The following is a 23479-nucleotide window of genomic DNA, read 5'->3' as shown; positions in this document are numbered from 1 at the left end:
TATAATTGTTATTTTATTTTTTCTCTCAAATATATATACAGATCCAATGAAAATGTAAAAATATTTGTAGTATTGTTCTGAGTTTATTTATGGAAATATGATATTGTGGAAACAAAAACTAAAGATCCCGTTAGCGTGAATGAATTGCGCACGCGCAAGATTATAAAATCCAAAAAATACAGTTGATTTCCGGGATTTCTTGAGGAATTTTCATTGATTAATAATTAGCGAAGCTTAATTGAGAAAAAATAAAAACAAATTGGTAATCTTCATGTACCAATGATGTTAAAAATATATAAAACAAAAGACAGTACTATCGGTATTAAAGACCAAAAATTCGAGTCTATTATTTTAATATAGTAGTATAGATATATACTTCCAACCGCCGTCTTTAATGCTTATGAGATAGAAAGGGGTCCAAAGAAGTGTTGTTTAGTTGAGAGAGAAATTAAAATTAGTTAATGATAGATAAACTAATCTGAATCTTTCTAAACAATAACATCATTACAATATGATTACAATTTTCTATTATTATATTTTCATGTTTAATACTGAAATCTGATTGGTTTAGACGCAGTTAATAATTCGTTCTATTACCCTCAGCGTTAGCAACACACTTGGCAACGGGTAACACAACGAATTGTTACTTGTGCGTAAATTATGTGCGTACGGTTCGCCGTAGAATTCACTTCATTTCTATAAAAAAAGCAGTAAAATTTTCTTTTAAATTAAGACATTCAGTATAATAAAATAAATAGTGCTTGTTTGGAAGGGTAACTGTTGAAATTGACACCCCTCGAAAAACACTAATTAGTTTTGGGTTGAAATCCTACTGGTGACTCCTTCTATAATTTTGTTGTTGTTGACTTTTTTGTTTTTAAATGTTGACTTATAGAATACCGGTTTATTTAATTTGCCGTTATTGATTTCTACCGTATGAACAATATTTTCTGTTTTTATTACTAGTTTATTAACATATACAATATAACTAGTTTATTAAGATAGACAATATAACTGAATTAAAATGTGTTTGCATTTCCGTTTCTAGTATAAATAGTAATCGTTTTACCTATCATTGCCATTTTTAGAAAGCTTGTGAGGTTTTTTAAAAGCCGGAATAGACAAATAAAATCTGAATTCTTCTTTATTCGAAGCAATTTATTACAGACCAAAACACGAAAGGAACTCTATTTCGGTGTTAAATACAGGTGAGGTTTGATTCAATAGCACAAGCTAGAACCCCCAGTGTCCATAGTGCTTGGATTAGCTGGTTAGTGACCCATACGCATATGCACAAAGGCGCACACCATGCAGTTATGTTACAAAGCTAGCTAGCATACTACAGAGGGTGTTTAAGGATCAGAGGGTGCATATACTACAGAAGCAAACGTGATTAAACATGCATTTCTATATGGAGGGTAATCGTGTTCAAAAATCCAGACATGTAAACTTGTAAATCCGAATATGTAATCGTGTTGGTGTGTGAGTCTGAGTACGAATATGTGTATTTCTGATCGTGTAACCTATAAAACTCAGGGATAAACACATGTAAGATTTGACTCAGTTCCTTCGCATGATGCGGGGAAACGGCATGCCGTAATCGCCGGAATGGATGAAAAATAAACATAATATTCAGCTTAACTGTTGCATTAAGCTTTTAATGACCGACACTTTTTCTATCGGAAATACTGGTATCATCTTTGGAAAAAAATTTGAGGTATGATTGAAACTGGACCAAACAGGAAGAGGGTCATGATAATAAAAATCGTCGCCGATGTGACGAATGCGCTAATTTACGATAAGGGTTAAAAAGAAATATCTAATATCTTATTTCTCTAAATAATTTGACATGTAATTTAAAATGGAATATATTAATAAGTTAATGCGTACTCTTTTCTAGAAATGATACGGATCAAGAAATTTTCTACGGGATTAAATATATTTTGAGCGGCATGAGGTTCGGAGACCGCCGTGAGGTCCCATGTAGCTCCATTGCCTCTGAATTCTAAGAATTTTTCGAGAGAATTTTTAACCGGGTTTTTCGATTATTGAAATAGTGAAATTGGCGGGCGGGCGAGTGTCTGCCAAATAGGTACCCGTATTGTACCGAAAACTCCTCGTCGATTTTCGTGATAGGAAATTGTTCTTTTACATATCAATTATAAATATATCAGAGGTATGGTAATTGCTAGGATTTTTATTTCTGATAATTTATGGAAAAAAAAATATCAGCTGTTGAACTTAGTCATTTTTGGCAAAACATTGCATATAGAGTACCCCATTTCTTTGGATAGTTAGTATTTATCAATTCAGGATTGACAAATGGATTATGAATTCTATTCACACAAAAGAAAACCCAGTTTGCTGTCACATTGACAGCCTTTCTCTTGTTATTTTTCTGAATTAGTTAGAATAAACAAAGATTTGGTAATTGTTTGCGGTAAAATGTATGTTACTATACATGTATTTATACTTTTTTTAAAATATCAAAATGATTTTGTTGTGCAAGTGAAAGATAAAAAATGAAACAATCTATACTCTGTCCCGAGCTAGTTTTTGCTTCCATCACTTTTCGCTTGATATTTCGATTATCATAAATACCTTTGAGCTCAAACTACGTTCATCCACTAATATGAAAAATGTCCAGATTATCTGTTTTGAAACGCCCCTCTACCGCTTTAGGTTTTAATACACATCCCAAAATAGAAAGTCTACGTGGATTTTGCATTGCATCAGCCATTAATAAGCCCGGGTGATAACGTTGGAAAATTGCGCGAGGTGTCCCGAATACTTCCGAATGGAGAAAAGATGTAAACATTTCACATCTCCGTAAGAAATTTGTTATCGTTCCTGTAAACTTTTATGAGTGAAAAGGGATAATTTGTCAATGAAGATATCTTGGATATTTTCCATTTCATCGATTTCAACTGTACTTCTTTCACAGTTATGTGTATTTTTATCTAAAATCAACAAAAAGTGGCGGAAGTAAAAACTCGAGACAGAGTATAGAACTGTTATAAAAAAAAGATTTCTGAAAGTAAGGAACGTGGTGGGTCATATGAACTTGATCGTATATGAACTGGTAGAGTTTTTAAAATCATAAACTATTCTAAAATATATAGTATAGGCGATAATTTTACAAAATTAAGTAGTTGTTTTATGGTAAACAGTACATGTTCACAAGTGGCTGTAAAGCTGTATTATAATAGCTCTCCGGAAATTTTTTATCAACCAATTTCACAAAGTGAGTCTGTATTGAAACGACATTCAGGACGTCATGCTCATATCCCGTAATAATTGCTTGAAATTTTAAAAAATACCACGCAGGGGTGTTAAGGAAGCATATGGGCAATTTAGCGTCTTATTTTGACTGTTATATTCAAAATCGTGGAATTAAATAATTAATTTGAATAAGATCAAAAACTTAGTATTGTCCTTTAAAATAGATGTCAGTGCAATAAAATCGGGTAGTACATTACTGCCACACTGGTGCATTATCACGTGACAACTATAAATAGCTTACGTATATTCCTTAACATAAAATGAGATAGAACAACACTACCCCGCGGTTTCCAAAATAAAATTAACATACCAAGTGAAAGCAAATCATCTCAGTTTAATCAAAACCGCTGCTAGAATCCAATGTTTTTCCTTATTAAAAAGTTATTCATCCGGTTCTCGTAAAACCTTCCCAACTTTTATATAGTTTGCACGTAAAACGGCAAATTGCATCAAAACAACACACAACATGGGATTCTAGCAGCACTTTTCAATTTAAGCATTGATCAAACTAACGATACGTATAAAATTTCAAGTTCAATATATACGGGGTAGTGTTGTTCTAGTCGGATTTTTATATCGTAAACAACGACAGAGGAAAGCCTGGCCGAGAAAGAAAAGCAAATTTACATACCTTTTAGCGATGATTGATAAAACTAACATCTTCCCCAGTATTCTTATGTTCAATTCTCAATAAATCACACCACAATACTTTGTTAGAGTTCTTAGATTAGTTATATTTTGAATATGTTTACAAAGCTTTCCGATCAAATTCACACGCATTCAACTTTTAGTCATGACGTCATCAAAGTGTGAATCTACGTAATACAAACTAATTTCTTGAAAAAAAATGTCTTCAGTATTTTTTATTTGTTTTTGATCTACGTTTCGCTGCTTAGATATTTGAATATGTACAGAATAACTAAGATTTGTGATTTTACGGAATTACATGTAACTCAGATTCCATATGCTTCCTTAACACCCCCGCGTTGTCAGAATTTTTGATTAAGCATACTCTTTTCTTAAAATGTTGTTTTTAATTATGTACAATGCGCAATTTTCACAAGCTTGATAGGCTTTTTTCCCTATATATTGCCGACAATGCAAAATGAAACATTTTTAAAAATAATTTATACACATTTTAATCTCACGACAGTTAACCTTATCTTTGGAATTTTTATTTATTTTTTAAGGGGGTGTCGTTTCTCATGTCTCATCTTAATCAAAATCTCAAAACCAATGTCTTTAAATTCTTTGTTTTTCTTATCGATAACTTTCCAAATAATAATACTTTCTAAGAAAAGTTGTTATCCAGAGATAATATGATTATACCTTATATATATATTTTTTTATTTATTCCGTCCCTATTCCGGCGATTACGGCATGCCTTTACCTGCAGCTTGCTTTTTTCTTTCGGTGACGTCACTGTTTCCATATATGGTCATGTCAAAATTCGACAAACTTGTAGACTTTACATTTGTTGATTTGTAACATGTCAGCGGTGATATTTCAGAAAACAGAAATACAAATGCAGAGACTACAGATTGAACGTTTGTATTATAATGGCAGGTCACATGTAAATAACAAACAGCATTTTACAGCTGCAATTGACATCTGTAGGAAAAATTAGATCGAAGGCCTGCGGGGTCAACTCTAAAGTGTTTATCCCTAAGTTTTATAGGTTACACGATCAGAATTACCCATATTCATAATCAGACTCACACACCAACACGATTACATATTCGGATTTACAAGTTTACATGTCTGGATTTTTGTACACGATTACCCTCCATATTTCTATAGGCTGAAGGAGAGTATATTTAATCTACAACAAGGACAGGCTTTACAGGCAAAATTATAAAAACAAAGCGAAGTGCAAGGTGCAATCAGAAAGCAGACATTATTGCATACATCAATGCTACATGTACAAGGCGTGCATGGAAATTGGTATAACACACATGATCCAGTAACGGGAAATAACTAAAATAGGCCTATACCATCATTTTTTAAGAACCCCCCCCCCCTTTTCAGTTTGCTTCGGGGATATCCTGTAAAATATTCTTCTCAGCTAGAGTGATCAACTCTAGAATGACGTCATAGTAAATGTAACGTCATTTTGAGAGTGATTTTTGTCATGCTTGCACATGAAAATAGGTGCCTTTAAAGGGAGTGGAATTATATGGGCGGATCTTGAAATTTTAAAACTTTTAGTCCTTTCCTTTCAATAGTCTTTCGTAATTTGAAGAAAAGTCATGAATGCATCATTAACACTGGTAGAGGAATAAATAAAGGAGGACAAATTTTTCGAGAAGTAGCCATAGTAAAGGATTTTCAGACTGAAAATGCGGGTTACTACACCCAAAGGGGGTTGAAATTACATGACCAGGGAAAGATATTGTTTGCACTGCAATAAATTGAAATTGAATTTAAAAAATATGGACATGTATTGACAAATAAGATAAATAACATTTATACAAATGTTAAAATATTAATGTGACGTCAGACAGTTAAAAGTGACGATAGCATTCCTGTAGTCTCCGTCTTACATGTCGGGGAGAATGGCTGTGTGTATATGGCGTTGAAGAGATTTTAACGTGATTATTTTCTGCTGTGGATAAAATGGTCGCAATCAACACCGGAGATAGTTTGTTGTACAACGCGGGTGCAAGTACAGGTGACGGTACTCGGGAGATTATGGAATTTTATCAATAGGTGATTACGTGCATAACGTTATGTCTGCTGTGTACATGTTGTAGATTACGCTGAAGGAAGTCTATCACCGTACCTATAGAATTTAGTCGTATGTTTAATTCTGCGTCGGTTTTCGGATACAATATTGGATTTTATTGGCCTGAAGTAAATTGTTTACACTTCAGGTAGAAAAGAGATCAAAGAGCAAATTTGAGGCATGCGCAGAAGGGTTAGTCCATGCCAGGCATGGACTAACCCTTCTGCGCATGTCTCAACAAACATTAGAGCACAAAAATAACTAATCCCCCCCCCCCCCCCCAATCTGTAAATAAAGAAAAACACAACAGATGATGAATAAATAAAAAATAAAACCAATAAATAAATTAAAAAAATAAATATAAAAGTACATGACTCGTATATACACACTTTATTGAAATGATTATAGTTGTATATGTATATACATGTAGACTTTAAAATTAGAAATGATAATTTTAAAAATACTATATAAGGTGTGTCAATGAATGTAACCCTCATATGCTCTCTTCTACACCATGCATCATCATTATTGCAAAACTATTGTATAACTATAGCAACTAAAGCTAAAATCAGAATTTTATTGAATTCAGAGTTAAATAATTATTCCGAGTTCAAATAATACCCTGTTATTATAAACCTGAAGCCTCATTTACTACTACTGACACAAATTGGTAAGCTAAAATGGAAATGGAAAGATAAAATCATTAAATAATAAAATGCTTTCTTGGTTGTTCGAAGTGGATATGATGATGACAATCATTTCCGAGAGAGAATTTTATTGTTTTATGGATGATGTTAAGCAAGCTAGCCGCTATACATAGTTAATTGTAACCCTAGCAACCCAGAAAAAAAGAATATGTTGCTAACAAGTGTGGCTGCGTCTCTACAAATGTCCCCACAAGTCATTATTGCATTGACGAAGTTGGATTGGGGATGGCGAGTTATAACAAGAGCAAGACAATTTATTGGATTTCAGACATTGCGAGATGTTAAAAATGGAGAAGGCTGTATCTTAAGCTTAGCAATGCTCATCAAAAATTGATTGCAGAGAAAAGTTAATCATTAAAAAAGGTGTGACAGCTAGCATGAGCCATTGAGTGCAAGGTATCGTTAGCTAAGAATTAATTCTTACAAATTATTTTTTCCCCGAGTTTTGCAAAATCAATATTTTGATTGTGCTATTTGAGAAATATTTTAAAGAATTTTCACAAAATAAAACATAATTTTAAGTTTTAGATGTCTAATTTCAGATGAATGTGAATTAAATTTCAGCCTTTTTTTTCTTTTTTCTTTTTGTGCATGTCATCTTGGAAAAGTAAAAATCAATAACGCCGCGTGAGCCAGTTGAAATACTGGTTTCATTCCTTACCATTATATGTAGTGAAATGTTATCAAACAACTTTCATTCTTAGTCACAAAAATGCTTTTATTTGCTGACCCTACTCATAATTGTATCGGCTCTCCAGTGACAAACATCCATTATATTAATCAGTGGCACATACAGTTTGCAATGTTAAGGTACAAAAGTTAAATATGTTAGGATTTTCAGAAGAAAATCTTGATTTTTCCTGATGATGATACACATGTAATAGTCAGTGTATGTAACACTTAGTAACCAGTACAGCATGACAGATTTAAGAGTATTACTTAAAACACCAATCTAAAATATGCATTTACCACAGTAGAAACACACTTATAACAAAGCCCCAGAAATGGGCAATTTTATTTAGTTATATTAACATAATTCATTAAACCGTAAATTCCTAATCAAATGCGTCAGAAATAAATATCCGCATAAAATTGCGAGAAGCACATCTCGCAGATTTTAAAATCTTGCTTTAATTTTTCAGACAGATGTAAACTGTTTGGAATTATGATGAAAAATTCAGAGTTGGCTTTTTATGCAAAACCGTTGAATCACAGAATTAAGTACTCGCGTAAAATAAGGAATCTACAGTATCTGTCAAGTTTACAACATGTAATAAAGTCGTGGGGAATGAAAATCACTTTGCTGTAAGTGTCAATTCATTATAAGCTATTGTTCGCTATAACCATGTTTTACTGTATAAAGATTGATACTTTTAGTCCAGAATTTCGATATCTAATGATTTACTCCATAAATTGAACCAACTTTAAGTTGCAGCGCCTTTATTTCGTGATTTACCGGGAATGAACTGGTTCATAGTGACTTATTTTTTCGATCAAACCTTTTTAAAAAATAACAAAACAACAACAGCATCATTAAAATGTGCTTGAATTTTTTTATTTTCATAAATGTAAACTAGCTATGATTAGATTTAGAATACAAAAATTTAGGAAAGCAAAATAACATTGCTCAGAATTTATAACCTTATGTACGTGGCAATTGAATTGCTCGTAACTGATATATATCTAAAAAATTATGAAATCAATGTAAATACTAAACACTATAAAGAATACATTTTTAATATTATGAATACTGTAAACGTATTACATTTGGCTGTTTTTTTTCTATTTAGCATTTTTGGCGCAATGCGGCTTCCACGAAATCAAGTACATCGCTAAATGTCATGCATATATGTATAAGAATAGTCACACTCAGGAATACGCTTATTCAAATCAACGCCAACTTGTTCAAAAATTGATTTCTGCCTAACATCGTACACGTCAAATATAATACATTTACAGTAGTTGTGAGTTTTATTCTGGGCTAGATTAGTTAAGAAACCATGTGCAGTTGATATTGGACTACAAACAACATCAATTTAGATTATCTGGAAAATGAAATACCTTAGAATTTAAGGACTGGCACATGGTATTGAATATTCTTGAAGACAAGGTTATCACGAAAATTTCTTAAGCATTGAATGCTTTTTTTTTTAAAGTCGTCGGTCCTATGACACACCAATGCGGTGCAGACAAATTGAGTACCATGCGTTAGCAGGGTATGATTATTTGTCTGCACAGCATTGGTGTGTCATAGGACCGACGACATCCAAAAAAAAGCATTCAATGCTTATATTTATATTAAACTAACGTTTTTTTTGTATGAAATATATGAATTGTGTAACGTCACTAAAAAGCAGTTATTAACGCTCTCAGTCAGGATATGAAACATACATGAAACAGCCATATTAACATGTTATTTTGTATGTTTCCGCAGCTAAAAATATAGTCCCAGACACTTTGTAGAGAAAAATCTTTTAAATTAAGGAGTAGTTATAATTTAATGATTTTTTTTCAAAAGTACATATCAAATTGGTTAAGTAAGATTGAAGGTTTCATTTAATCCTACAAAAATAAATATACTCAAAACACGTGGTGACGTTTATATTTGTGCTTATGGCGCATGAATTAGTAAAGTGTATTCATAGGATATTGAACGTCGCACATTTCCAATGCAAACATAAGGGGAAATAAACACTGAATGTAAATATTTTCAAATGAATAAAAGTTCATAGTATACAGTAAAACACGCTTATATTAGGAAGTGCCAGAGACAGGCGTCTTTGCTTCATTATAAGCCTAATTCGTTATATCTGCCAAGTTTACAACATGTGGTAAAGTCACCGAGAATGAAAATCACTTCGCTGTAAGTGTCAATTCATTATAAGTGTGTTTGCTATAAATGTGTTTTACTGTGTAATGTATAGAATGATGCATGTATATCTTCACTGGGGCTGTATGAAAAGCTGTGCTGATGCCACATAGTATAATCAGTCTAACAGTCCCTTCATCTCATGTGTTATATCACTTTATTGGCCTGGACATATTTTCTCTCCTTACTCTAATCTGGCTAATTAAGTTCTTGTGGTTTAATTAAAATGTGAAAAATCTAGGTCAAAGTTATTATAACTTCCAATTTGTTGTTTTAAACAATTCTTAATTTTCCATTGAAAATCTATCATGTGATAATTCAACATTGTATGCGGGTATATTTATAATATGCATTAAATGTACTAATATATAATTCAATAGTGCAACCAAAAATAATGATAACTAGACACGATCTCGTTGCGAGCAACGAGGAGGTCTTCCGTTCGATTTTTAGAATGAAATAAGACATCATCGACTTTGATTTTCGACAACAAAACATGTTATGGAAAAAGGAGTGAAGTACTAATGCTTTATTGTATCGCTTTTTATAAGTTCTCTTGCTTTTTCAAATACTTGCATTTCTTTCAATTAAGATAGTAAAGACCAAACTTGTTTACTTCTGGTTCCTAAAAACCCTAATTGGGTAACGCAAGAGAAAATCATTATATTGTTAGGATGTATAAACGTATTATACCTAATCTAGCTTAAATAACCTTTCACAAAACATCTCTCAGTAAAGGGCTACAAATTAAAGACTTTAGAGCCCTTTGGTCCCCTAATTTGAGGGGCCAGCCCCTTTTTCTTGATATCAAATAAAAGTTTATTTAATTCTGAACACATTTTGTTCTACAAGTGTTTAAAAATTCGTTACCGTTCTAGAGATATATGAGAAAGTAGGTTTTAGGGGCCGGTCCCTTATCTCCTTTTAGGGGCCGTTTAACGAAATTTTGACGGTTGCAAATTGTTAAGAACATCATTTTGAACAACTTGTCTTCTGTACTGCATTACAAAATATATTTCCTTTCTGAGATATGGATGATCAAAATTTTGGACTTTTGGCCCCTAAAACCCCTTAATTACGTAACATATAACAAAATATTTACACTGCTTGGATACATAACTGTGAGATAAACATATTTGCTTCTATAACATTACACAAAATATCTCTCAGTAAAGGGCTACATATTAAAGACTTTAGAGCACTTTCGTCCCCTAATTTGAGGGGCCAGCCCCTTTTTCTTGATATCAAATAAAAGGTCATTTAATTCCGAACACATTTTGTTCTACAAGTGTTTAAAAATTCGTTACCGTTCTAGAGATATATGAGAAAGTAGGTTTTAGGGGCCGGTCCCTTATCTCCTTTTAGGGGCCGTTTAACGAAATTTTGACGGTTGCATATTGTTAAGAACATCACTTTGAACAACTTTTCTTCTGTACTGCAATACAAAATATTTATCCTTTCTGAGATATGGATGATCAAAATTTTGGACTTTTGGCCCCTAAAACCCCTTAATTATGTAACATATAACAAAATATTTACACTGCTTGGATACATAACTGTGAGATAAACATATTTGCTTCTATAACATTTCACAAAATATTTCTCAGTAAAGGGCTACATATTAAAGACTTTAGAGCACTTTCGTCCCCTAATTTGAGGGGCCGGCCCCTTTTTCTTGATATCAAATAAAAGGTCTTGTAAATATAAACCTTTTTTACTTTACATCTTTTAACAAAATATTTTTCAGAAAAGAGATAAACACAGAAAACCTAGAAAAATTACGACGTTTTTTTAAACTCAATTTTCAGGTCCAGGCGAGCTTCGACGCCTTTTTAAACAGACAAATTTGATCGACATCATACACATCTACAATCTTTTGTCTACAATCCCTGAAAATTTGAATTCAATATCTTATATAGTTTAGGAGTAGTTCCATGGACAAACTAAGCCTCCAAAAATTGCTATTACGTTAAAATATCGGAAACGGAAATGACGTCATCAATATAAAAAATTTCCAATAAGGTTCAGATCAATATCTATCAGATCTGAAAGTTTCACGAAAATCGGCTGAGCCATTTCCGAGAACTCGCGCGGACAAAATTTGTAAGAAAAAAAAAGAAAAATAACTAGAGCAAAGCTCGTTGCAAAGCAACGAGTGGGTTTTCCGCTAATGTCGAAAGCAATGCTAGAAGTACGTCTAAGAAGCAGAGTTCTTATTAAATCTAGTAACAAAGAAACCTAAGTACAAAAAGATAAAAAACTAGAGCAAAGCTCGTTGCAAAGCAACGAGTGGGTCTTCCGTTAATGTCAAGAGAAAAGCTAGAAGTATCTGTAAGAAGCAGAGTTCTTAAGCCAAGAACAAGAGTAACTAAAACAATTTAGTATAAAATCGAATAATTCTTGGTACGACTTAACAAAAACTTTTTCGATTTCAAGAATATCTTAACAAAATAAACCCGAATGTGTTCATGTACGACTTGACACGATTATTTTTGGTACGAATTAATTTTTCATTTAACTTCACGCTTTTTTTAAAATCAAGAACGCGGAATCAAAATGTCCGGAAAAATCAAATTTTAAACCCGAACTTCTCTGTAGTGCATGGTCCGATTTGAAAACGAATTTCAGTGTTAGATTAAGCTTACAAAGTTCTTTGTTTTTTGCTAAATGAAAAATACAAATTATCGCTTAGAAAAAAGTTATCATAAAAAGACTTACTAGCCCTTTTAGCCCCTAATTTTAGGGGCCAGCCCTTTTTTCTTTATATCAAATAAAGGTCTCGCAAATGTAAACATATTTTGTTCACATGTATTCACGAATTGTTAAACGTTTTCGAAATATCTGAACAGCTGTGTTTTAGGGGCCGACCCTTTAACTCCTTATCGGGGCGACCAACACAAATTTTTTAGTTGCCATATTGTTAAGAACATTATTCTTAACATTTTGTGTTCTACATTGCTTTTAAAAATATTTCTCCTTTTTCAGATATTAATGATCACGTTTTGAATTTCTGGCCCCTTGAAACCCCTAATTACGTTATATATGACTTTGCTATGGTACTGTAAAGATAAACAGCTGTACAGTGAACATTTTTGCTTCTATAATTAATAACAAATTTTTGTTCAGTAAAGAGTTATTGTAAGACGATTTTAGAGCCCTCTTGGCCCCTAATTTGAGGGACCAGCCCCTTTTTCTTGATATAAAATTTAAGGTCTTGCAAATATAAACATATTTTGTTCACCAAGTGTTCACAAAGAGTTAACCGTTCTCGAGATATCTGTACAAATGTGTTTAAGGGGCCGACCCTTAAACTCCTTAATGGGGCCATCAACAAAAAAATTTAAGGTGGCATATTGTACAGAACATTATTTTGAGCAACTTTTGTTCTACATTGCTTTTCAAAATGTTTCTCCGTTTTCCGATATAAATGATCAAAGTTTTGAACTTCTGGCCCCTTGAAACCCCTAATTACGTAATATATGACTTAGCCATGGTACTGTATAGATAAACGGTTGTACAATGAACATTTTTGCTTCTATGATTAATAACAAATTATTGTTCAGTAAAAAGTTATTGTAAGAAGACTTTAGAGCCCCCCTGGCCTCTAATTTGAGGGGCCAGCCCCTTTTCCTTGATATCAAATTAAAGGTCTTGCAAAAATAAACATCTTTTGCTTTACATTATTTAACAAAATATGTATACATCAAAAGATATTTCAGAAAATGTTCAAAAATTTCGTGGAAAAATTTGGTTCTTATTTTCAGGTTCAGGCGTGCTTCGAAACCTTGCACAATTTTCATAAGTAAAGGCAATGGGGTACATCTACATACATTTATCTACAATCCCTGAAAATTTCAGGCTTCTATCTTGATTAGTTTCGGAGAAGATGCGTGGACAAAATGACCCTTAAAAATTTACAAAATCGTCAGTTTCTGAAACCGGAAGTGACGTCATACGTTCAAATTTTAACAACCTCGAGTATTTACGATACCAAACAAGTTCTGAAAATTTCGTGGTAATCGGTTGAATAGTTTTTGAGATATAAGCCTCAAGAAAAGTCAGAGGAAGAATAATAATAATGAACTAGAGCAAAGCTCGTTGCAAAGCAACGAGTGGGTCTTCCGTTAATGACGGAAGTAAAGCTCCAGTAAGTTCCAGTAAGAAACAGAGCTCTTAAACCAATAAAAAGAGTTCATATAAAAAGATGAAAAAATCGAATTATTCCTGGTACGACTTAACAAAATCCGAATGATTTTAAGTACGACTTAACAAATACCTTTCCGATTTCAAGAACGACGCAACAAAAAAAATCCGAATGTGTTCAAGTACGACTTAACAATCATTTTTGGTACGAGTTAACTTTACTTGAAACATTACGCTATTTTTTAAACCAAGGACGCGGAATCAAAATTTCCGGAAAAATCAAATTTTAAACCCAAATTTCTCCGTAGTTCATGGTCTGATTTTAAAACGAATTTCAGCGTTAGATAAAGCTTAAAAAGTTCTTTGTTTTTACTAAATGAAAAATATCAAATTATCGCTTAGAAAAAAGTTATCATTAAAAGACTTACTAGCCCTTTTAGCCCCTTATTTGACGGACCAGCCCTTCTTTCTTTATACAAAATAAAAGGTCTCGCAAATGTAAATATATTTTGTTCACACGTTTTCACGAATTGTTAAACGTGTTCGAGATATCTGAACAGCTGTGTTTTAGGGATCGACCCTTTCACTCCTTATCGGGGCCACCAACAACAATTTTTTAGCTGCCATATTGTTAAGAACATTATTCTTAACAATTTTTGTTTTACATTGCTTTTCAAAATATTTCTCCTTTTTTAGATATAAATAATCAAAGTTTTGAACTTCTGGCCCCTTGAAACCCCTAATTACGTAATATATGACTTAGCTAGGGTACTGTTTAGATAAACAGTTGTACAATAAACATTTTTGCTTCTATAATTAATAACACATTTTTGTTCAGTAAAGAGTTTTTGAAAGAAGACTTTAGAGCCCTCTTGGCCCCTAATTTGAGGGGCCAGCCCCTTTTTCTTGAAATCAAATTAAAGGTCTTGCAAATATAAACAGATTTTGTTCACCAAGTGTTCACAAAGTGTTAACCGTTCTTGATATATCTGTACAAATGTGTTTTAGGGGTCGACCCTTAAACACCTTAATGGGGCCATCAACAAAAAATATGAGGTGGCATATTGTACAGAACATTATTTTGAGCAACTTTTGTTCTACATTGCTTTTCAAAATAATTCTCCTTTTCCCGATATAAATGATCAAAGTTTTGAACTTCTGGCACCTTGAAACCCCTAATTACATAATATATGACTTAGCTATGGCACTGTTTAGATAAACAGTTGTTCAATAAACATTTTTGCTTCTATGATTGATAACAAATTATTGTTCAGTAAAAGGTTATTGTAAAAAGACTTTAGAGCCCTCTTGGCCCCTAATTTGAGGGGCCAGCCCCTATTTTCTTGATATCAAATTAAAGGTCTTGCAAAAATAAACATCTTTTGCATTACATTATTTAACAAAATATGTATACATCAAAATATACTTCAGAAAATGTTAAAAAATTTCGTGGAAAAATTTGGTGCTTATTTTCAGGTGCGGGCGACCTTCGAAGCCTTGCACAATTTTCATAAATGAAGGCAATGGGGTACATCTACATACATTTATCTACAATCCCTGAAAATTTCAAGCTTCTATGTTGATTAGTTTCGAAGAAGATGCGTGGACAAAATGACCCTTAAAAATTTACAAAATCGTCAATTTCTGAAACCGGAAGTGACGTCATAAGTTTTAATTTTAATAACCTCGAGTATTTACAATACCGAACAAGATCTAAAAGTTTCGTTGAAATCGGTTGAAGAGTTTTTGAGATATAAGCCACACAAAAAGTCAGAGGAAGAATAATAATAATGAAAAAGAATCCGAAGAAAAACAAAAGGGTCTTCCGTTGGAAACGGAAGACCCTAAAAAGAATCCGAAGAAAAACAATAGGGTCTTCCGTTGGAAACGGAAGACCCTAAAAATCGAATGATTCTTGGTACAACTTAACATGATCCGAATGCTTTTAAGTACGACTTAACCAAAAACCCTTAACCATTTCAAGAACGACTTAACAAAAAAAACCAATGTGCTTAAGTACGACTTAACAAATTTGACTTCATTTTAGGTACAAGTTTACTTTACCTTGAACTAACATCTTTTTTCTTAACCCAGAATGCAAAATTAAAATTTATGTAAAAAATCAATTTTGTTTAAAACATAATTCTGGGCAACTTTTCCTCTTCACTGCTTTTCAAAAGGTTGACCTTTCGTACTGTGTGCTCGTTGCGTCATTAATTGTCAGAAACTTATCGATGTTAAGTTTACTTTACTGTACTTCTGTGAATATTTTCTATGTAAAATTACTATGAACCAGACAACATTGAAATGGTGAACATTTCAAAGGGCCCCGCTTATGTTATTTCAGAGAATTCTGCTTTGACCTTGACCTATAACTTGAAATTTTTCCAGCTGGCATAGAACTTTTAATTCAATTTCATTCCCCCTAACATACATGCATTTTTGTTCAATCTGACCAAGATTAAGCATATTTGGAAAATAATCTACTATTTAAAACTAATTTTAAAAAGATCTGCTATGACCTTCACATTGACAGACTTGGTTCAAGGTCACTGCACGCCATTAACCAATAAACTCTGTAAAGGTAAAATATTAGCCAAATAGGGGCTAAAAGGAGAGTATATCTATGCTCTTAAAATATGGATTTTTGTGTGATCTGATATGACCTTGACTCTTCATCTACAAATATCATTCGAGGTCATTGCATATATTTTGAACAAAGGCATCATGTGGGTAAAGTATGAGGCTGAATGGAGCAAAGGGAGAGAAGATATACTCCGGACAAGGATTTTTAAAAATATAATTCTGATATGACCTTCAGTTTCTTTTCACTGAAAATAGGTTCAAGGTCACTACACACCCTTTCACCCTTTACTCAAAAGCTCTGCTTATGTGAAGTCTGAGCCAAATAGGGGTTAGTAGAAATTATATATGCTCTCAAAAAAGGATTTTTGCATGATCCGATATGATCTTCACCCGTTACCTAGAAATTTCATGCAAGGTCACTGCACATCGTTTAACCATAGAGACACTCTGTGAGTATTAGCCAGATTGGACCAAAGGGAAAAAAGATCTGCCCCAGACAAGGATTTTATATATATAATTCTGCTATGACCTTAACCTTATACCTAAAAACATGGTTCAAGGTCACTGCACATCCTTCAACCAAAGGAACCCTGTGGATGAGGTATGAGCCAGATTGGGCCAAGGGGAGAGAAGCTATGCTCCTGTCAAGCCATCTCGGATGGACAGACCGACAAATTGATCACTAGAAGGCGCCCGCATAAACATGCCTTTTTATCTAAAATAGTATCCATGCTATCTGCCCATGGTGAATAGTCATCAAAACCATTCATTAGCAGAATTTGATTTCCCTCCTTTTTAAGGTGGTATGGGACATCTGTCGATATTAATGTGGATTAAAGTACTATATAATTGAAAACTTTTCACCGGTTTAGAATTTTCAAATTTTACAATATTTAACCAAAAAATAGCTTTTAAAAATATTTGAAAAGGTAAAAATTGTAAAAACCCCAGCGGGATTCGAACTCATGACTTACAGGTTCCTAGTAAACCCTCTAACCCACTGTGCTAAGGAGTTAGGTGACCATTTTTGAGAAGAAACTACATGTACTTATATAATTACACTTTATTTTATTGTTTATTTCGATAAACAATACGTCACAACATGGAAGTGTCCCATATCACCTTAAACTCGGAACACCTCTGACCTAATAAGATCGCCGCATTAAATACAAAGTTTGATTTAACTCTAATTTGTTTATCATCAAGAAATTCTGCATCGCTGACAAATAAAGTTTTCTTCTGTATAATGAAATACCAATTAACTGACTATTCGGACAATAGCAAGTTTATTGTCCCATTCAACAGCTACTATTTCCCTTGGCTTTGCCTCATTAAATATTTGCTGTCTTGGGGGACAATAAACTTGCTATTGTCCTCATACCCAGTAATTACTAAATAGGCATATAATATCCCATCCACCTACATTTCATGTTATATAACCTCCCGTTTGTAACCTTCAATTTCACTGTAAAGTCAACATATCTGTCATAGCCGCAAGTTTCACAATTTATTTCTGCTTCTCATGTACTGAAAATTAGGGGCCTTAATATTGCTTACCAATTCCAACAAGAGACATCCCTCTAACTATTGGTAATCATTAAAATTCATTTCATGAATCTACGCAACAATGATAAACCTTCAAGTACAGTCACTCTCAATTTTACAAAAATATTGACGGTACTTTATCCGAAACTGTTCCTTGTATCTTTAACTTAGTACACTAACATTTTTATGAAAAGACGGTTTGTCTTAGAATAAGAAAGCTAATGCAATTCTGAGAAAAAGAATACTACATATTGCCAACTCCATTGAGGTTTAATAAAAATATGGCCATTTAAGTGAACCCACCATTTCCAATTTCCTTTAGTAAACACAGATTTACAGGGTTCTCCATAGTAAAACATCTTTATCTGACCTTTTAGAGGTCAACTTTTGTTCAACCACCTTTAAAAAGAAACCTTATTCAATACAACATATGCCTACATGATATAATCATGATAAAAGCTTCACATCACTTAGAAATACCCTTACATGTATACCCCCCACCCCCCAATCTTTTGATTTTCATAAAAAGTCATGGTTTGAAATGTTTTACCTAATTTTATGAAACATGTGGCAATTTCCTTGAGTCATTTCTCACACATATTTGAAAACAATCATCAATGATTCTAAAATGTGATCTTTATTTGTTTATTGTATGATTTGTACCATTTTAATTAACAAATAGACAGCTGTCCTGCTTGTGATTTCTTGTTTTCATGAAAAAAGTAAGCTAACAATCATATTTAGTGAATATCTAATCTATTCTGATTTCTAGTCTTCTTCTAACCATGCTAAAACAGTAAGTTACAACCTACAAGTTAGACATCTGCCTTAAATTAGAATTAAATTCAAACACACCCAGGTAGCTGGAGACAGAGTTGATTTCAATGAAAAATGTTCAAATTTGACATGTTTTTCTACTTTTTTATGCATATATACCTTAGAAAGGTAGAAATAGGTTGTTTCTTGTTCATTTCCAAAGTAATTATCATAGCAGATGTTATTTCAAAGTCAAATGTACATTTACATATCCTACATGTAATCTTAATGCAGACAATTAAATAGAGGGGGGGGGGGGGGGTTTCAATTATGTAAACACATCTAAATATCTTTATGAAATAAAAAATAAAGGAAACATAATTGTATACTTTTATTGAAAAACAAATTTTCACAGCAATTATGAATTTCTTTAAACAGCCTTAATTTTGTTTTCATAATTTCTTATCAAACACAAACCACAACATGGCATGATGCTTTCTTCAAGTTCCATTATTGTTCATGCATTATCGGATTTAATTTGAATTACCAGTAAATAGTCTGTAGAACACAAGGAATATGCATGTGGATAGAGGTGACAGGTTAATCTCAGGAGCTGACCCACAAGAATCAACAGGTACCGGTAAAAGCCATGTGGTAACAAGAGTCTGTTTTGAGCTGAAATAAATAAAAAAAATAATTAGCTGTGTTTACATACATGTACTAGTAATAGCTGTGTTTACATTAACATATGCATAGTATTTCTGTAAAAAATACACTGACCATGCAGTGTAATAAGTATGACATATCCCAATACATGACATAACATTTAGGCAGTACAAGATCAAAAATTTGCATATCAAGTCATAATATAATATTAAAAAATTTTCATAGGTATAAACACTTATCGAATTGAGAAAGAGAGAGAGTTTGAGAGAGAAAGAGTTTATTACCATACTTGTAGTGCAACAGTCAATATTTCAATTCGTAAATTACAAACGAATATTACCCACCGAACAGCGTCAAAGTACAAGTACTGGTATTAGCTTCTGGTATACCATTTTTTATCAATTCTACTGTGTATTTTTTGTTTGCAAATAAATTTAGCGAGGGTTTTTGTTTATTTTCTTATAAATTACATGTTTTAAAAACAATACTACGTGTAATAAGCATAAAACATGTATGAGTAAACTTAATGAAGAATTTTTAATAGATTATTTTTCAAAGAATGTGGTACATTACATGTATGTCAATCTTTATAAAACTAGCGTATATTTCGTGCGCCATAAATTGCAAGTTTTTTGTAAATATCATTTACTTGCATGATAGGTATATATGTTCTAACCAAAATTTTCTTCATAAAGCTACAGCTGTATGTACCACATATATGTTTTGTCACAAGTATACATTTTAAAACAAAATACCCAAATTCAAACAGTTTAAATAAACTCAACTCATTCACTGATAAGTTCATTGTGTTTTGTGCGTGCATATCTTATTTGTCTGCTGCAACAGCAGCCAATCAGCGGTAAGCTGAATCCACAAAAAGAAAGTTTGTGTTTTAGGAGCGGGTAAATTGTTTATGCGACACTGTCAAGAAAACCACACCAAATAATAACAAGAAACATAAATATTCACTTAAATGTATTCTGTTGTAAAGTAAAGGTTTTTAACACTTATTGCATCTTGCAAAACATGTGATGACCTTAATCATCTGTCATATATCTGATATACATGTATATGTAAAAGATGGGAGAAATAACGACGGAACAAAGTGGGATTCGAACCTGGCCCTCTGAATCTCTAGTCAAGTGCTCTACCAACTGAGCTATCTGGCACTGGTATTATTTTAAACAATGTTGTTCAATTAAAAATAACACTCGCAACTGAGCTACATGTATGTATCTGGCACCGGTATTCAAACCAGTCTGACCGTCACATTCCTCCCCCTTAAATGATCTTCACCCTCGAAGATCATCCCTGGCAGGATCGAGTTAACCTGTTAGTTCCAGGGGTTGGTCACAACACCAATATTGTAACAGGATGGGAGAAATAATGAAGGGATTTGAACCTGGGCCCCCTGAATCTCTAGTCAGGTGCTCTACCAACTGAGCTATCTGGCACTGGTATTATTTTAAACAATGTTGTTCAATTAAAAATAACACTCGCAACCTTCAGTTTCTGTCTGTAATTAATCAATATTGGCGTGCGATCAGTTCTCGCCGAGTACCATTTCTCACCAGTGCATTGTTACGTCATTTTATCAACACATAAAATTATATACGAAAATATGATGTAACAGTGCACCAGCGAGAAATGGTCCTCGGCGAGAACTGCTCGCACGCCAGTACTGCCAGTAGTCAGATTAAAAAAAGAGAAAAAAAAATTACATTTAAAACATTAACAAGGACAATTTAAGTACACATCAACTGCTAAACAAGAAAAATTATGTGAACTGGTAGAATGGTAGGCATAGTTCTAACTTGTAACCTACATGTACAAGTACATGTACCGGGTACCCTTTGGTCTGCTAAACCTCTTTAATGAAACAATGATCGGCATCATAAAGATATTAAAGTCATGTTTTAACTCTGAAGTCTGAAGTATACAATTTTATTTACTTGAAGTTATGTCTACAGGGTATTCATGACTACATTTGGAGTCCTCTGCACAAGAATATATGGTATGTTTCTAATTAGACCCTGCTTTGAATTTTGAGTTGAAAATTCACAATCTGTTATTTTTTTAAATAGATAAATTCAGTTACCCTTTCCAGTCCCCCATGAACCTCGAGCGAGTCTAAACACCCATGAAACATGTAAAAATTACACGTTAGTAAACAAACACCCACACCATAACAAAAACATCTAACAGTGTGCACGTACTTACATGTACATCTATACTATATACTAAATTTTAACCAGTTAACAAGAAACTTTAAAAGGAGTAAAAGCCTCACCTTCTTCAGTAACATCCACATAAATCACACACTTTAATGTCCATCTTTTCTCCTTTATTACTCGTAGCTTATCAACGGCTGATCGTCGACAGAAGTGTGGCTGTCAGAATTTCCTCGTAAACGATTCACACGAGAAAAATATCCTCCTTAAACAAATATGTAGTATTGTTCCCTGTGCATGTTCATATGTTTCACAGCAAATTGAAAATGCATGTGTACACCGAAAGAATACACAACTTCTCTTCTGCATTACGGCTCTCTCTTTTCTACAATGCCGTTCGTTACTGTTTACATTCGACGCGCGCGCGCGGGGGTCACAAACAGGGGCGCCCCGACAAATAGTTGCACACAGAACGTTTAAATAATGTGTGTTCATTGAATTCATAAATGATATAGATGAAAGAAATGAAATTGAATCACAACAATTTATCTAAGACGCAACACAACGTAATGCAGTAAATGCCTGGGCCTTAATGTGGCATTTGTTCGCTTGTGTGTCTATGTAGACATATTAACTCGTTCATGTACGATTCTCACATATTTGTTTTATGAAATTTGAAAAAAAATATAGCACAGAACTTTTTAAATTTGATACCAAATGACATTATTTAATATATCAACAATAACTGAATTAATTTTTTTTCATAGAATGATAACGATTTTTGCTATCAGAAAAATACGTGTATGAGCTGCTGACCCCTAATTATAGGGGCCAGCCCTTTTTTCTTAATTTTAAATGAAAGCTCTCGTTATTCTAAACAACTTTTGTTCTATATGTATTAACAAAATATTTTTAGTTTAAAGGTTATAATACAAAAAGCAACAAAATTTCAGCCCCGAAAAAATCTTAAACTTTGGCGACAAATAGCTCAAAAACTAACAAAGAAATTACCAAAATTTTCATGCCAGCAAAATTATAAAATGTTACCGACAATTTCGCCAAATTTCATGCATCTATCATCTGTAGTTCCCGAGATCAACTCTGGACAAAAGACCCCTCAATTTTCAATTAAAGGGCAATAACTCATAACCGGAAGTGAATTTTAAAAATTTGAAAAAAACGTCTAGAGATATTAATATCATCTACATACCCTGAAAGTTTCATAGCAATCAGCCAAAAAATGTTCGAGAAATCTCGTGCACAAAATTTGCGGGAAAAAAAAAAAATAACTAGAGCAAAGCTCGTTGCAAAGCAACGAGTGGGTTTTCCGCTAATGTCGAAAGTAATGCTAGAAGTACCTCTAAGAAGCAGTGTTCTTAATCTAATGACAAAAGTAACTTAAGTACAAAAACGATTTTAAAAATCGAATGATTCTTGGTACGACTTAACAAAATCCGAATAGTTTTAAGTACAAATTAACAAAAAAACATAAACATATCAAGACCGAGTTAACAAAAAAATCCGAATGTGTTTAAGTACGACTTAAGAAATTTGACTTCATTTTAGGTAAAAGTTAACTTTACCTGGAACTAACATCTAATTTCTTAACCCAGAATGCAAAATTAAAATTTACGTAAAAAATCAATTTTGTTTAAAACATAAATCTCAGCAACATTTCCACTACACTGCTTTTCAAAGGGTTGACCTTTCGTACTATGTGCTTGTTGCATCATCAATTGTCAGAAACTTATCGATGTATAGTTTACTTAATTTTATTATTCCTCTGTGAATATTTTTATTTGAAATTACTATGAACCAGACAACATTGAAATGGTGAACATTTCAAAGGGCCCCGCTGATGTTATTTAAGAGAATTTTGCTTTGACCTTGACCTATAACTTGAAATTTTTCCAGCTGGCATAGAACTTCTAATTCAATTTCATTGCCCCTAACATACAGGCATTTTTGTTCAATCTGACCAAGATTAAGCATATCCAGGAAATAATCTTCTGTATAAAACTAATTTTAT

At 32.9% G+C, this 23479-nt stretch overlaps 1 long non-coding RNA gene across 1 annotated transcript; it reads right to left on the bottom strand.

The window, feature by feature from the left end:
- Positions 1-18991: 18991 nt before the first annotated feature.
- LOC136270812 (uncharacterized) lies at positions 18992-22058 on the bottom strand. The gene is made up of 2 exons (XR_010708670.1): positions 21570-22058; positions 18992-19288 (listed from the first exon to the last, which is right to left on the bottom strand). It is a non-coding gene; the product is annotated as an uncharacterized lncRNA (long non-coding RNA).
- Positions 22059-23479: the final 1421 nt, after the last annotated feature.

The sequence above is a fragment of the Magallana gigas genome, chromosome 8, assembly GCF_963853765.1.
Source record: "Magallana gigas chromosome 8, xbMagGiga1.1, whole genome shotgun sequence".
Classification (NCBI taxonomy): Eukaryota; Metazoa; Mollusca; class Bivalvia; order Ostreida; family Ostreidae; genus Magallana; species Magallana gigas.
The sequence above is the reverse complement of the archived record's forward strand: the minus strand, read 5'-3'. Positions and strand labels throughout refer to the sequence as shown.